This window comes from Stegostoma tigrinum, chromosome 9, assembly GCF_030684315.1.
Source record: "Stegostoma tigrinum isolate sSteTig4 chromosome 9, sSteTig4.hap1, whole genome shotgun sequence".
Taxonomy (NCBI): Eukaryota; Metazoa; Chordata; class Chondrichthyes; order Orectolobiformes; family Stegostomatidae; genus Stegostoma; species Stegostoma tigrinum.
In genome coordinates this window covers 95921321-95938255 of record NC_081362.1, presented here as the reverse complement: position 1 = coordinate 95938255, position 16935 = coordinate 95921321, and the positions used below count along the sequence as shown (strand labels likewise).

The 16935-nt window shown below is 45.6% G+C and overlaps 1 protein-coding gene across 6 annotated transcripts in view; it reads right to left on the bottom strand.

Moving 5' to 3' along the window:
• Positions 1-16935, bottom strand: part of LOC125454964 (uncharacterized) — a 45568-nt gene that overhangs the window by 9200 nt on the left and 19433 nt on the right. For 2 of the 6 annotated variants that reach the window (XM_059648776.1, XM_048536366.2), the window contains exon 2: positions 1605-1683. The exons of the other annotated variants lie outside the window; for them this stretch is intronic. The gene's annotated coding sequence lies outside the window, so the exon portion shown is untranslated. The remainder of the gene's footprint in view (positions 1-1604; positions 1684-16935) is intronic. 6 annotated transcript variants of the gene reach the window in all.

Genomic DNA, 16935 nt, shown 5'->3' with positions numbered 1-16935 from the left:
GAAAGCTCAGACGCTTCCCACTTTTAAGGACTCACCAAAGTACGCAATCTAGACATCCCACTTTGACACATTGTCTCCCTACCAGGCATACCTACATACAAACTGGCCAAGGAGTTACAACAAAGACTGAAACACCTGGTCGACAGATAATCCCACTCCATCCACACAACCCAGCAATTCCTTAATAACCTCAGGAACATCAAAATCAATGATGATAAGACTATGGTATCCTTTGACATTACAGTGCTATTCATGTCCATGGAAATCCCTCCAGCCAAAGAAACACTGGCCACATTACAACAGGAAACAGAAACGCTGACCGACCTACTTGTTCCATAAGCAGGACCAATACACTCAGACTACTGGATCTATGCTCCATCACACACTTCATCTTTAACAGTCAAGTATACAATGAGATTACTGGCAAATCTATGGGGTCACCCATCTCAGGATTTATTGCAGAGACAGTCATGAAAAGATTGGAACACACAACCTTCTCCAACATACAGCCAAACTTTGGATACAATACATGAACTACACATTTGCCATCGTTAAAAAGCACTAAATTAGAAGAGTCACACCACCTCATCCACAGCATAATTACCGGGATCTATTCACAAAAAGAAGAGGAAATCAATTATCAACTTCTAAGGAGACCAAAACTGCATACAATACTCTAGACATGATCTCACCAAGACCCTGCATAATTCCAATAAGACATCCCTGCTGGTTTAGTTATTGGGTATTTAAAGAAATGTGTCCAAAGTTGAGATTTTGGGCATTAAACACTTTGCGGATTAAGTAAAGATATTGGAAATGAAAATATTTTCAACTGGTACTGGATATTAGACTCCATGACAGGGCTATTGCCATGTGACACAATGAGCCAATTCCATTGCTGTGGTCTGACCATGTACCAGTCTGTGGGGTGGATGAGCTGAGGCCTAGTTTATTTTCAAGTTAAGGTGTTACTGGATTCAATGGTCATCACTCCCAGGCCCTGATTCTGACTGTAGCTGACTGTCTACCTCTAATATTTAATGAAAATAAACAGGGCCAATGGGTGACTGAAGTCATCAAGGGATATCGGAAAACCTCTCAGGCTGCCAATGAAAGTACGTGCTCCCAATGAGCCCAGAATCCAAAATAGAGAATAGCCTTTCATACAATGGCAACGCCTTCCCTTTCAATTCCCTGAAGCCCAGCAAGGCAAGAAAATAACATAGAACATAGAACATTACAGCACAGCACAGGCTCTTCGGCCCTCGATGTTGTGCCGACCTGTCATACCGATCTCAAGCCCATCTAACCTACACTATTCCATGTACGTCCATGTGCTTATCCAATGACGACTCAAATGTACCTAAAGTTGGCGAATCTACTACCTTTGCAGGCAAAGCGTTCCATTCCCTTACTACTCTCTGAGTAAAGAAACTACCTCTGAAATCTGTCCGATATCTTTCACCCCTCAATTTAAAGCTATGCCCCCTCATGCTCGTCGTCACCATCCTAGGAAAAAGGCTCTCCCTATCCACCCTATCTAACTCTCTGATTATTTATTCCTCATTGTGCAACTAAAGACCTTCAGATGAGCAGCCTCATACATTCGCAACCAGTTATTCTCTGAAGCTTGGAATAGTTCTCGTAGTTATACAGTTGGATGTGGAACTGTTCCCATTTACCCTATGGAAGAGAAGAAGAAACATAATTCATAAATGTCTCTGCATCAATTGCCTCTACCCCTTTGCACTATTGCAGGCCATTCTCAGTTCCCAAATAATGACGAACTTTTCTTCAACTGGTTCTGCGTTGTAAACTTCCAAATTCTCTCCAACTCTTAACATTGACCTGCAGTTCCATATCAGGAGCCGAGGGGACCTGACAGGGTAGATGCATAGAACATAGAACATAGAACATAGAACAGTACAGCACAGAACAGGCCCTTCAGCCCACAATGTTGTGCCGACCATTGATCCTCATGGATGCACCCTCAAATTTCTGTGACCATATGCATGTCCAGCAGTCTCTTAAATGACCCCAATGACCTTGCTTCCACAACTGCTGCTGGCAACGCATTCCATGCTCTCACAACTCTCTGCGTAAAGAACCTGCCTCTGACATCCCCTCTATACTTTCCACCAACCAGCTTAAAACTATGACCCCTCGTGCTAGCCATTTCTGCCCTGGGAAATAGTCTCTGGCTATCGACTCTATCTATGCCTCTCATTATCTTGTATACCTCAATTAGGTCCCCTCTCCTCCTCCTTTTCTCCAATGAAAAGAGACCGAGCTCAGTCAACCTCTCTTCATAAGATAAGCCCTCCAGTCCAGGCAGCATCCTGGTAAACCTCCTCTGAACCCTCTCCAAAGCATCCACATCTTTCCTATAATAGGGCAACCAGAACTGGACGCAGTATTTCAAGTGCGGTCTAACCAAAGTTTTATAGAGCTGCAACAAGATCTCACGACTCTTAAACTCAATCCCCCTGTTAATGAAAGCCAAAACACCATATGCTTTCTTAACAACCCTGTCCACTTGGGTGGCCATTTTAAGGGATCTATGTATCTGCACACCAAGATCCCTCTGTTCCTCCACGCTGCCAAGAATCCTATCCTTAATCCTGTACTCAGCTTTCAAATTCGACCTTCCAAAATGCATCAGCTCGCATTTATCCAGGTTGAACTCCATCTGCCACCTCTCAGCCCATCTCTGCATCCTGTCAATGTCCCGCTGCAGCCTACAACAGCCCTCTACACTGTCAACGACACCTCCGACCTTTGTGTCGTCTGCAAACTTGCTGACCCATCCTTCAATTCCCTCGTCCAAGTCATTAATAAAAATTACAAACAGTAGAGGCCCAAGGACAGAGCCCTGTGGAACCCCACTCACCACTGACTTCCAGGCAGAATATTTTCCTTCTACTACCACTCGCTGTCTTCTGTTGGCCAGCCAATTCTGTATCCAAGCAGCTAAGTTCCCCTGTATCCCATTCCTCCTGACCTTCTGAATGAGCCTTCCATGGGGAACCTTATCAAATGCCTTACTGAAGTCCATATACACCACATCCACAGCTTGACCCTCATCAACCTTACTAGTCACATCCTCAAAAAACTCGATAAGGTTTGTAAGGCATGACCTACCCCTCACAAAGCCGTGTTGACTGTATTTGTTCAAGCCATGCTCTTCCAGATGGTCATAAATCTTATCCCTCAGAATCCTTTCTAACACCTTGCAGACGACAGACGTGAGACTTACCGGTCTATAATTGCCGGGGATTTCCCTATTTCCTTTCTTGAAGAGAGGAATTACATTTGCCTCTCTCCAGTCCTCAGGTACGACTCCAGTGGAGAGCGAGGATGCAAAGATCTTCGCAAGTGGCGAAGCAATTGCATTTCTCGCTTCCCAAAGCAGCCGAGGACAAATCTGATCCGGGCCTGGCGACTTGTCAATCTTAATGTTTGACAAAATTTTCAGTACATCAGCTTCCTCTATCTCTATCCATTCCAGCATGCACACCTGCTCTTCAAAGGTTTCATTCACTACACAGGTCGTTTCTTTCGTAAAGACAGAAGCAAAAAACTCATTTAGGGCTTCCCCTACCTCCTCAGGCTCCACACACAAGTTCCCTATGCTATCCCTGATCGGCCCTACTCTTTCTTTGACCATTCTCTTATTCCTCACGTAAGTGTAAAATGCCTTTGTGTTTTCCCGGATTCCTTCTGCCAAGCCTTTCTCGTGCCCCCTCCTGGCTCTCCTCAGACCATTTTTGAGCTCCTTCCTTGCCTGCATGTAATCCTCTCTAGCTGAACTTGACCCTAGCTTCCTCCACCTTATGTAAGCTACCTTCTTCCTTTTCACTAGAAGCTCCACCGCTCTCGTCATCCAAGGTTCCTTTATCTTACCCCGTCTTGCCTGTCTCAGAGGGACATATTTACTCATCACTCCCAACAACTGTTCCTTAAACCATCTCCACATGTCTATAGTTCCCTTACCATGGAACAACTGCTCCCAGTCCATGCTTCCTAACTCGTGTCTAATCGCATCATAGTTTCCTCTTCCCCAATTAAATATCCTCCCATTCTGCCTAATCCTCTCCTTCTCCATAGCTATGTAGAATGAGAGAGTGTTATGGTCACTATCACCAAAATGCTCTCCCACCACAAGATCTGATACCTGACCCGGCTCGTTTCCGAGCACCAAGTCTAGAATGGCCTCTCCCCTCATCGGCCTGTCAACGTACTGCGTTAGGAAACCCTCCTGAACACACCTTACAAAAACAGCTCCATTCAAATCTTCTGCTCTAAGGAGGTTCCAATCAATATTAGGAAAGTTAAAGTCACCCATTACAACAACCCTACTGCGTCCACACTTTTCCAAAATCTGTCGACCTATGCTTTCTTCAATCTCCCTGCTGCTATTGGGGGGCCTGTAGTAAACCCCTAACGAGGTGACTACTCCCTTGCTGTTCCTAATTTCCACCCATACTGACTCAGTAGGCAGATCTTCCTCGACAATGGAAGCTTCTGTAGCTGTGATACCCTCTCTGATTAGTAGTGCTACACCCCCTCCTCTTTTTCCCCCCTCCCTATTCTTTTTAAATGTTCTAAACCCTGGAATATCCAGCAACCATTCCAGCCCATGAGAAACCCATGTCTCTGTTATGGCCACAACATCATAGCACCAGGTACTGATCCATGTTCTAAGTTCATCACTTTTATTCCTGATACTCCTTGCATTAAAGCAAACACACTTTAACCGATCCCTTGGTTCCTTCCCAGGAAAATCCTTCCCACTAGCTGGTCTACCTCTTGCTACTGCCTCACCTGCATCAACGCTCACCTCTGGTATACAGCTCAGGTTCCCACCCCCCTGCCATACTAGTTTAAACCCTCTCGAACTACTCGAGCAAACCTTCTGCAGAATGCAGAAAGGTGATTTCCCCTTGTGTGAGGGTCTGGGACCACAGGACATCATCTCGGAATTAGGGGTCACACATACAAGACAGAGTTGGGGAGGAACACATTTTCTCAGAGGACATGAATCTGTGGAATTCTTTACCACAGCGATAGTCAAGGCCAGATCATTAAGTGAAATTCAATGCTGGGATATATACAGATTTTCAGTCAGTAAGGATTATGGAGAAAAGGCAGGAAAGTGGAGTTGAGGATTATCAGATCAGACATGAACTCACTGAATGGCAGAACAGACTAAATGGGCTGAATGACCTATTTCTGCTCCTACATCTTATGGTTTTGTTATGGTCTTTCAGAATGGCAGCCAATGACGAGTGGAGTTCAGCTCAATTAGGGGCAGGACTTATATTAACGTTATACATAAATGATCTGATCAAAGGAACTGAAGGCATTATTGCTAAGTTTGCAGATGACACAAAGATAGATGGAGAGACAGATAATGCTGAGGAGGGGAGGCTGTTGAAGGACTTGGATGGGCTGGGAGAGTTGTCAAAGAAATTGCAGATGGGAAAAAATGTGGGAAAGTATGAAGTTACGCACATTGGTAGGAAAAATACAGATGTAGATTGTTTTCTGTATGAGGAAAGGCTTTGCAAATCTGAAGTACAAAGGGACTTGGGAATCCTGGTTCAACATTTTCTTAAGGTTAATATGCAGGTTCAGTTGGCAGTTAGGAAGGCAACTGCAATGCTAGCATTCATTTTATGAGAGCAAAAATGCAAGAGCAGTGATGTGCTGTTGAGGCTGTATCAGGCTCTGATTAAATTCCACTTAGAATATTGTGGGCAGTTTTGGGCCCTGTATCTGAGGAAGGATATGTTGACATTGGAGACGGTCAAGAGGAGGTTTATAAGAATGACTACTGGAATTAAGGAGTAGCTGAGGAGTCTGGGTCTACATGTAATGGAGTTTAGATGGATGTGGGGAGCATCTGATTAGAACTTATAGAATACTAAAAAGCTTGAATAGAGTGAACATGGAGAAGATGCTTTCATTAGTAGGAAAGTCCAGGATCCAAGGGCACAGCCTCAGGCTGAAGAGATGATGGAGTGAGGATGTCTTTGGGTAGGCCAGCAATCCCTAATTACTTGGAGGTCAGTTAAGAGCCGACCACATAGCTGTGGGTCTGTACTCACATGGGGGCAAGACCAGGTAAGGATGGCTGTTTCCCTCTCTGAAGGACATTAGTGAATCAGATGTATTTTTCTAACAATCAACAATGGATTCATGGTCATCAGAAAGTTTTGATTTCAAATGTTACCATCTGCCGTGGCAGGATTCAAGTCTGGGTTCCCAGAAATTTATCTGGGTCTCAGGATTAACCAGCCAGTGATAATATCACTAGGCCATCTTCTCCCCAGTTTTGAACTGAGATAAGGAGGAAATTTTTTTTCAGCCAGAGGGTGGTGAATCTGTGCACAAATAAGAACCAAGAGAACTGTGGATGCTGTAAATCAGGAACAAAAACAAAGTTGCTGGAAAAGCTCAGCAGGTCTGGCAGCATCTGTGGAGGATTAAACAGAGTTAACGTTTCGGGTCCAGTGATCCTTCCTCAGAACTGGTGAATCCGTGCAGTTCATTGCTGCAGATGGCTGTGGAGGCCAAGTCATCCAGTTTATTTAAAACAGAGATAGATAGTTTCTTGAATAGTGAGAGGATCTAGGATTCCAGAGAGAAGGTAGGAGAATGAGGTTGAAAAACATATCAGCCATGATCGAATGGTAAAGCAGGTACAATGGGCTGAGTGGTTCAATTTTACTTTTATATCGTATGGTCTTTAAGTCTTGGTTTCTGCTAATCATTTCAGCTGATGCATGAGTCCTAAGGGTAGGTAATGGCCTCGAGATACTATTAATTGAACTGTAATCCAGAGGCATGCAATTGATTCAGGCTTGAATCTTACCACCACTGAATTTGAACTCGAAAAAATAATCTAGAATTAAAAGTCTAACGTCAACTATGTAACCATTGCTCTTTGAGGTAAATACTCATCTGATTCACTAATGTCCATTAGGGAAGGAAATCTGCCAAGCTTACCTAGTCTGGTCTATGTGTGACTACAGACCCATAGCAATATGGTTAACGCTTAATCCACATTCTGAAATGGCCCAGCCAACCATGCCCACATCCCCATGAGAGAATGAAATAAAAATCAGAGGATCCTGAGAGACATTAGTTCGGGAAGGGTTAAAGGTTTCTGGCTGAGGAAGGAGGGAATTGACTCGAACGGCTCGGCATGAGAATCTCAGAAGACGTTGGAGCAGGTCAGCTTTCACTGCAGCTCAGGACAAATGCTCACTGCCAAGTCAACGGGGCCATTTCAACATCTACATTCCCCAAAGGCTTTCAGCTTTGTTCTGGAGCTCCAAAGATAAATACCATTGTTATGAATGTGGCCTGAGAAATCACAATAAAATAGGAGCTCATATCCTAGTGGGGACAGTTTGGAAAACTGAACCCACTTCGTAAAACCTGCAAAAGGAAGCAGCTACCAGTAAAAGTGACTGTAAAGATGTTAGTTGACCATAAAATCTAGTCACTTGATGTCCTTTAGGGAGGGAGGCCAGCCATCCTTACCCAGCCCACTGTTTACGTGACTCCACGCCCATGCCAACTTGGGTCACTGGTAACTGACCTCTGACATGACTGATCAAACATATGAGTTGTACCAAACTGTGACAGAATCTGTACACTAGCTGCAGCTCACCAGCTTCTCAGGAAAACCAGGTTGGACAATAAATTCTAGCTTTACCAGCGACTCTGAACCATCGGGACAATGAGTGGAAATTTGAGGAGCCAATTGTAATGGCCAGTGTTTGACACTGATGCTGAAATCTAGAAAAGTATAAATCTGAAAGCTATTTTCGGATTACTCCAGGATAAGAGCAATCCCAGAGTAATCAGTGATTAATTACAATAAGAGATAGTAAGAACTGGCAACGCTGGAGTCAGAAATAACACAGTGGGGAGCTGGAGGAACACAACAGGCCAGGCAGCATCAGAAAGTCAACAAAGTGTGGAGCTGGATGAACACAGCAGGCCAAGCAGCATCTCAGAGCACAAAAGCTGACATTTCGAGCCTAGGATGAAGGGTCTAGGCCCGAAATGTCAGCTTTTGTGCTCCTGAGATGCTGCTAGGCCTGCTGTCTTCATCCAGCTCCACACTTTGTTATCTTGGATTCTCCAGTATCTGCAGTTCCCATTATCACAGCATCAGAAAGCTGATGTTTCAGGCCAGGAATCTTCTTCAGAAAAATTACAGTAAACAAATTTGCTTTGTCTGTGGAATGTTGGCATGTTTGAGAGAGACAGTACTGTGGGATGACTGGGTGAGGTCATGGCTGGCTCAGAACCAGCAAATCTGTCATTTTGTAAACATTTAGTTGTTAATCTTCAAATCTCCTTCTCTTTCCTTCCATTCTCACTTATCTCTACTAGCCCCTGCAGAATCTAGGCTAACCGCATCTCATCCCAATTATCATTGGCTTTTTTGGCCACAGGGATTCTTGAGGGAGACACAGCTCATCCTAGTGTAAGAACCTAGTCAGACACAACATGAAGAAACAATGTGAGTCAGGGTAGGAACCTTGGCTGAATCCCAGTGAAAACTGAGCACTGTATGGAGAGAATCCAGCTGGAATAATGCCATCACAGTGTATGTGGCAGCTGTCTGTAGGACCGGGGCTTGAAGAAAAGATCTTGCGCTGTATTTGGATTGGGATCAACTCAGAATTACACAGCAAGCCACTGTGGAAACTTACGAAATGGAATAAAAGGAACTCTTGCATTTACATAGCATATTATCATAATCCAAATAACAATCTTAGAGTTCGGGCTCTTTTTTATTTGGTCTCAGGTCAGTGATGTTGCTGGCTGGGTCAGCATTTAATGCCCATCCCTAGGTGCCCTTGAGAAGGTGATGCTGAGCTGCCTTCTTGAAACCTCCATTCCATGTGCAGTAGCTTGACTCATAATGACCTCAGGGAGGGAATTCCAAGATTTTAACCCAGTAACATTGAAGGAATGGTGATATATTTCCAAGTCAGGATGATGAGTGACTGGGAGGGGAACTTTCAAGTGATGATGTTCCCATGTATTTGATGTTTTTGGCCTTAAGATGATGGGTTTGGAATGTGCTGTCTAAGAAGGCTATCCCTAACCCTATTAAAGGTGAATTTCTGTAGTGCATTTTATAGATTGTTTTAATTCATTCATGGAATGTAAACATCCATCCTTAACTGCGCTTTAACTCAGTGGCTTGTTAGGGCTTTTTCAGTGGTTAGTTAAGAGTCAACCACACTGATGTGGACCTGGGGTCACATATAATATAGGCCAGGCTTGTATGCGTGTGACTCCAGAGCGCGTAAGAATGGCATATTTCACCCGTCTGGGGCATTTCTTTTATAACAAGTCACAGTGGTCACAGGCCCACCATTGGGTTAGCTTTCAATTCCAGATATTTATTGAATGTAGGTTTCACCATTTGCCATATTGGGATTCGAACCCATGTCGCCTGAACATTAGACTGGGATCTAGATTACAGGTCCAGTAGGTGATGACCCAATGGTATTATTGTTAGTCTATTAATCCAGAGACCCAGAGAATGCTCTGGGGGCCTAGTCTCGAATCCTGCCATGGGATCTGGAATTAAGAGCCTACCGATGACCATGAAACCATCGCTGATTGTCGGAAAAACCCATCTGTTTCACAAATGTCCTTTAGGGAAGGAAACTGCCATCTAGTCTGTCCTACATATGATTCACAGCAATGTGGTTGACTCTTAACTGCCCTCTGGACAATTAGGGATGGGCAATAAATGCTGCCTAGACAGCAACACCCTCATCCTGTGAATGACTGATGAAAAGCCCAGTGACATTGTCACTAGACCACAATGTCTCCAGTTTTAGACATTGTTGGTACTGAGTGTGGTGGTGGAGAAAATGAACGTTTGTGGATGTGGTGCCAATCAAGCAGACAGCTTTGATCTGGTTGGGAAAGTTTCCTGAATGTTTTTGGAGCTGAACTCTTCCGAGTCAATAACACTCATGACGCTGACACTATCCAGGAAAAAGCAGCCCAGTGGGCCAGCATCACTGCTGTGTATGAAATAGCAGTTGCCAAAATGGGCACAGCATGCACACTCTGAATCACAAATAAATGGTTCATCAGTTCAGCTGCTTTTGGTGCTTTCAGTTGAAAAACATATGGGGATGAAGGTAGGGGATAATGCATCTGAGGGTAGAACGGTAGTTAAGTGGTTAGCACTGCTGACATACAGCACAAGGGAGGCAGGCTTGATTCGTCCCTTGGGCGAATGCCCACCTGTGTGGAGTTGGCATGCTCTCCCTGTGTCTGCATTAGTTTCCTCCATGTGATCCAGTTTCCTACCACAGTCCAAAGATGTGCAGGTTAAGTGGATTGGCCATGCTAAATTTCCCGTAGTGTCCAGGGATATGCAGGCTAGGTGTGTTAACCCTGGCAAAAGCAGGGTTACAGGGATGGGGGTGGGTCTGTGTGGGATGCTCTTCAGAGGGGTGGTGTGGACTCAATGGGTCACATGGCCTACTTCCACACTGGAGGTATTGAATAGTTTAGTTGTCAGCACCTTGTAACATAGTATTACTTTTCAGTTACCTGCACCTCAGACAAATTTACAAGCGAGAGGAATTTTATCAGGGGTGACAAGAAAAGGCAGGGTGAGAGTACCTGCGTACACAACTGGCTTATCCCCCATGGACTCCAAACAACATTCATACCATCCCAATTCGGGCCAAACTGCAACAACTGTTATCCACAGTACCTCAACAGCCTCCAGAAACTGTTCTGCCTCCCGATCCTCAGCTCCACACTTGCAGCCATGCGCCGACATCTTCTCTCAGCACAGCCAGCCCTGCCCCAGCTCAGAGCCTTTTTTTCCCAGATCTTCAAAGGACCTATACTGTTCTTCATTCTACGCAGGATCCACAATCTCAACAAATGTATTTTTTCCACGCTATTGGACATCAAAGATTCTAACTACACCAAGTTCACTCAGACGTATGTCCAAACACAGATTCCCAACCTGATCCCCAACCTCGTCTTGAATCAGGAATAAAAACAGAAATTGCTGGAAAAGCTCAGCAGGTCTGGCAGCATCTGTGAAGGGAAAAACAGAGTTAATGTTTCAGGTCTGGAGACCCTTCCTCACGTACAACCCCACCAACCTCTGTATCAATGCATCAGCCTCTACCATTTCCACCACCTGCAATCAGACTCAACCACCAAAGAGATATTCCTCCCCCAACCCTAACTGCTTTCCATACAGACAATTCACTCCGCAACTCCCTCACTGCTCCACACTCCCCACCAACCCACTACACCCGGCCCATATCCTTGCAACTAAAGGAAGTGCTACACCTGCCCCTACTCTTCCTACCCTCACCTCCATCAAAGGTCCCAAACAATCCTTCTATATCCAACAGGGATTCACCAGTACATCATCTAACCTGGACTACTACATCTATTGCTGCCAATGTGGTCTCCTCCATATCTATGTTTATTGAATGTAAGTTTCGTCCACCTGAATCCACCTGGCGCCATTAACCATGCAGTCTCCAGCCACTCCCACTAACACCAACGATGACATCACTTCTGCTGTCTCCACCGACTCCACATCGCTACTTCAACTTCCGCCCATATGATCATTCCTATACACACATCCAATTCAGAGACAGCCTCCATTCCCATTCCTAGCTCCAGCCTAACACTAAGGCCCAGCCCTAATCCCTACTGGGTATTCACCATTCTCCGAAACCTCTCCCTCACTGAAGACAAATGGTCAGTCGTTTGCTGAGGACTTTGTTCCCCTTGCTCCCACATACCAATGAATTCCATCCACACGTCAATGTTGAACTCTTTTTCCACCACCTCTGCCTCTGCACCTATTTCTTCGGAAGGCAGTCCAACACACTCTTTACAAGATAATAAAATGTGAGGCTGGATGAACACAGCAGGCCAAGCAGCATCTCAGGAGCACAAAAGCTGACATTTCGGGCCTAGAACCTTCATCAGAGAGGTCTAGGCCTGAAGCGTCAGCTTTTGTGCTCCTGAGATGCTGCTTGGCCTGCTGTGTTCATCCAGCCTCATATTTTATTATCTTGGATTCTCCAGCATCTGCTGTTCCCATTATCTCTGATACACTCTTTACAAACCCTTTCTTCCATCTCCGACAAGCCTCATCCTTCTGGACACCACCCCACAGCCTCCTACCCTCCCTCAACCTCTTCATCTCCAACTGCTGTTGTGAAATCAATCATTTTAATCTCTCCACCCCCTCACTCACTCCAAGCTCTCTCCAACAGAACGTGCAGCCCTTCGCTCCCTCTGCTCCAACCCCAAAGTCACCATCAAACCTGCTGATAAGGGAGGGTGCAGTGGTAGTATGGCATACTAATCTCGACATCGCTGAGGCCAGACATTAACTCTTCAACACCTCTTCCTACCATCCCCTTGATTATGACCCCACCCCAATCAGCTAACCATCATCGTCCAGACCATGAATAACCTTATCACCTCAGGGCACCTCCCATGCACAGCCTCCAAACTGATCTTTCCCAAACCCACCGTCTATTTCTATCTCCTAACTAAATTCCACAAACCTAACTGCCTGGTTGACACATTGTCGCTGCATGCCTCTGCCCTACTGTACCCATCTCCCCCTATCTTGACACTGTTCTCTCCCCCACAGGTCCAGGAACTCCCCATCTATGTTTGAGACACCACCCATGCTCTGCACATTTTCCAAGGCTTTCAATTCCCTGGCCCCCAACACTTCAACTTCACATGGACATTCAGTCTCTCTACACATAGCCAGAGACTTTTCCCCAGGGCAGGATTGACTGCCACGAGGGGCCATAGTTTTAAGGTGTTAGGAGGAAGGCATAGAGCAGACGTCAGAGGGAGGTTCTTCACCCAGAGAGCTGTGAGCGCATGGAATACTTTGCCAGTGGTAGTCGTGGAAGCAGAGTCATTAGTGACATTTAAGCGACTGCTGGGCATGCACATGGACAGCAGTGAATTGAGGGGAACGTAGGTTAGGTTATTTTATTTTTGGATTAGGATTATTCCACGGTACATCATGGGCCGAAGGGCCTGTACTGTGCTGTCCTTTTCTATGTTCTATGTTCTACATGTATCCCCCACGAGGAGGGACTAAAATCCTTCGGTTTCTTCCTCTCCCACAGGGCCAACCAGTCCCCCTTCCACCAATACTCGCATTCACTTGGCAGAACTCGACCTCACCCTCGACAACTTTTCCTTTAGCTCCTTCCACTTTCTGCAAGCCAAAGGGATGGCCATGGGCACCCATGTGGGTCCAAGCTGTGCCTGCCTCTTTGTAGGATATGTTGAACAGTCATTCTTCCACAGTTATATTGGTACCCTGAGAAACTTGAACACATAATCCACTTCACTAACACTTTTCACTCCGACCTCAAGTTCATCGGGATCATCTCCGATACCTCCTCCGCTTCCTGGACATCTCTGACTCCATCTCTGGTGACTGCCTCAACACCGACATCTACTTTAAACCCATCGACTCCCACAGGTAACTTGGGTACACGTCTTCTCACCCACCCTCTTGCAAAATTCTGATCCCATGCCCCCAATTCCTTCTGGGATGAAGCAGTCCACTCCCAGTTGTCCTCCTACTTCAAGGATCATAAGTTCCCCTCTCCTGTGATTCATAATGCCCACAACCACATATCCTGCATTTCTTGCACTTCTGTCCTCAAACACCCTTCCCCCAACAATAACAAGGATAGAGTTCCACTGGGCCTCACGGACAATCCCACCAACCTCCATATCCAATGTACCATCCTCTGCCACTTCCACCACCTGCAATCAGACCCAGTCACCAAAGAGATATTCCTCTCTCCACCCTATGTGCTTCCCACAGAGGCCATTCACTCCACAACTCCCCCATCCACTCCACAGTCCCCACCAATCCCACCACACCAGGCACCTTTCCCTGCAACTGCAGGAAATGCTACACCTGCTCCTACTCCTCCGCCCCTCAACCCCGTCCAAGGCCCCAAACAATTCTTCTGCATCCAACAGGGATTCACCTGTATACCATCTAATCTGGTCTACTGCATCTGTTGCTCCTGATGTGGCCTCCTCTATAGCGCAGACTCAGTGACCAATTCATGGAAAATCTGCGCTCTGTACGGCCCAATTAACCCCACCTTTCTGTTGCCAGCCAGTTCAACTCCCTTCCCACTCCCTGGCCTCCTCCAATATCACAATGAGGCTCACCAAAATTGGAGGTACAACACCTTATATTCCACCTCAGAAACTTACATCCTAACGGCCACAATATAGAATTCACTAGCTTCAAAATCTCCCCACTCCGGCCCCATCCCATGTCCAGCCCTCCCTCCCATCCATGCCTCCTTAACCTGACACAAGCGGTTCATCTTCTTTCCCACCTATCCCTCCTCGACCTTCCCTTTGGCCAATCTCCACAACTCTCTACCTGCTTCCACCTTTCACCATCCTGTCTACCTTCCCCCAGCCCCACCACCTTCTATTTAATTCTGAGCTTCCTTCCCCCTCCCTGGTCCTGATGAAGGGTCCTGACCTGAAATGTTGACTTTCCTGCTCCTCTGATGAACCTGACCTGCTGTATCACTCCACTGTAATGACAATTTCTAAATACTCCACACTTACCTAGATGATTGCAGCTCAAAAAAAATTGAAGATATTTGATGCCATCCAGGACTAAGCAGCTACTTAATTGGCACTACATCCTCAAACATCCACTCCCTCCATGACCGATTCGCAGCAGCAGCAATGTGCACTATCTACAAGATGCGCTGCAGAAATTCACCAATTATCCTAGGACTGCACCTTCCAAACTCACAACCACTTCCACCTAGAAGGGCAAGGGCATCAGAGAAATGAGATCACCACCACCTGCAAGCTCCTCTGCAAGCCACTCATCATCCTGACTTGGAAATATATCTCCATTCCTCGGTGGCGTTGAGTCAAGGCGCTGGAAGACCCTCCCCAATGGCATTGTGGGTCAGCCTACAGCACAGATTGAACTAACTGGATCCGGGCTGTTGGCTGCCAGACTGATTCAGACTGGATCTGACAACGATCAGCAGAAAGACTTTAGCCCCTGCCTGAGGTAAGGCAGAGCTACTCATGTGGAAAGCAACACTATTCTGACAGATATGAGTCAGCATTGTGAATCGTTCTTGAGCAGATAAATGAAAATGGGAAAAGCAAACACGGAATGATTAAACGGATGAGAAGAATCGTGAACAGAAGGATATTTGTTGTTTTTCAGCTACTGGAGTCCAGGATTCATAATCCAGACAACACGAGTTCAAATACCAAACTGAACAATCCAAGAATGCGAATGTGATTTAAACAGAAGTTAAATAGCCAGAGTTTGTAAAAATGACTGAAAATGAACATCCGTCATTAATTTCCAACCATTCAGTCAAGTCCGTTTTCAGAAGGAAACCGACTGCCCTTACCCAGGTTGGCCATTAAGTGGCTCCTAATCTGCCCCAGAGTGGTTGATAAGGAGGAATCATAGCCCTGAGCTATTGTTTTGGAGTAAGGGACTCGAATGTCACCAGCGGATGGTAGAATTTTAATTTATTCTAGAATCAAAATCTTGCCCAAAGTTAACCATGTAAAGATTGCTGTAAAATCCTAATGCGTTCACTAATGCTCTTTGGGGAAGGAAATATGCTGTACTTGGCTAGTCTGGTCTGCACATGACTCCAGACCCACAGCAATGTTGTTGATTCTTAGGGATGGGCAATAAATGCTGACCCAGCCAACAACGCCCATATATTACAAATGAATGAATGAAAAAACCTGCTAGGCCCTGCTGTCTCCAATCCCAGGTTGCACAAACAGCACTGACCACGAGCCAATCAATGATAACTCGGATCCAGACCTGACACTGACCATCACACAAAGTCATCAAGCCATCAACTCACTGTGTGCTTTTGAGAATAAATAAACTTCTCCTACCAGAAAATTGAAATCAATTTGTTCATTCATCTCATCGTTGTCATTGGGAGCTTTCTCTGCACAGATTGGGTAGCACGTTTAGCTACATTGCAATGGACAACCATTAACAGGTTGTTGAAATTAATGGATGAATTTGCAATCCTGGGATCTGAGAAAACTCTCTTTTCTCATTCACAGATGCTGTCGACCTGTAGAGCTTTTCCAGAAACTTTGTTTTTGTTCCTGGGATCTGCTCCCTGATCAGATCAAGAGACAGTCAAGCAAGCAGGAGTTTAGCACCAGGCTACAACTAAGAATGGAAGAGATAAGGCCATACGACCGTAGGCTATAGAAGCAGAATTAGGCCACTCAGCCCATCGAAGCATTCAATCATGGTTGATAGATTTCATAGCACCACTGTCCGCACAGGCGTTGATCCACTTACCAATTAAGAACCTACCTCAGAGATAGTGGGAACTGCCGATGCTGGAGTCTGAGATAACAAAGTGTGGGGCCTATTGAACACAGCAGCCAGGCAGCATCAGAGAACCTATCTATCTCCGTCTTAAATAAACTCAATGACTTTGCCTCCCTAGCCCTCTGCGGTAATGAGTTCCACAGAATCTCCATCCTCTGACTGAAGAAATTCATTTGTAGAGAGTCATCCCTTCACCCTAAGATTGTGCTCTTGGGTTATGGTCACTCCTACAAGTGGAAATATCTTCTCCATGTCCACTCTACCCAGGCTTCTCAGAATTCTGTAAGTTTCAATCAGATCCCCCTCATTGTTCTAAACTCTATTGAGTACAGGCCCAGAGTCCTCAACTGCTCCTCATATGTCAAGCCCTTCATCCCCAGGATCATTCTTGGGCACCTCTTCTGGCTCCCTCCGGCATCAACAAAGCCTTTCTTAGATTTAGGATCCAAAATTGCTCACAATGTTCCAAA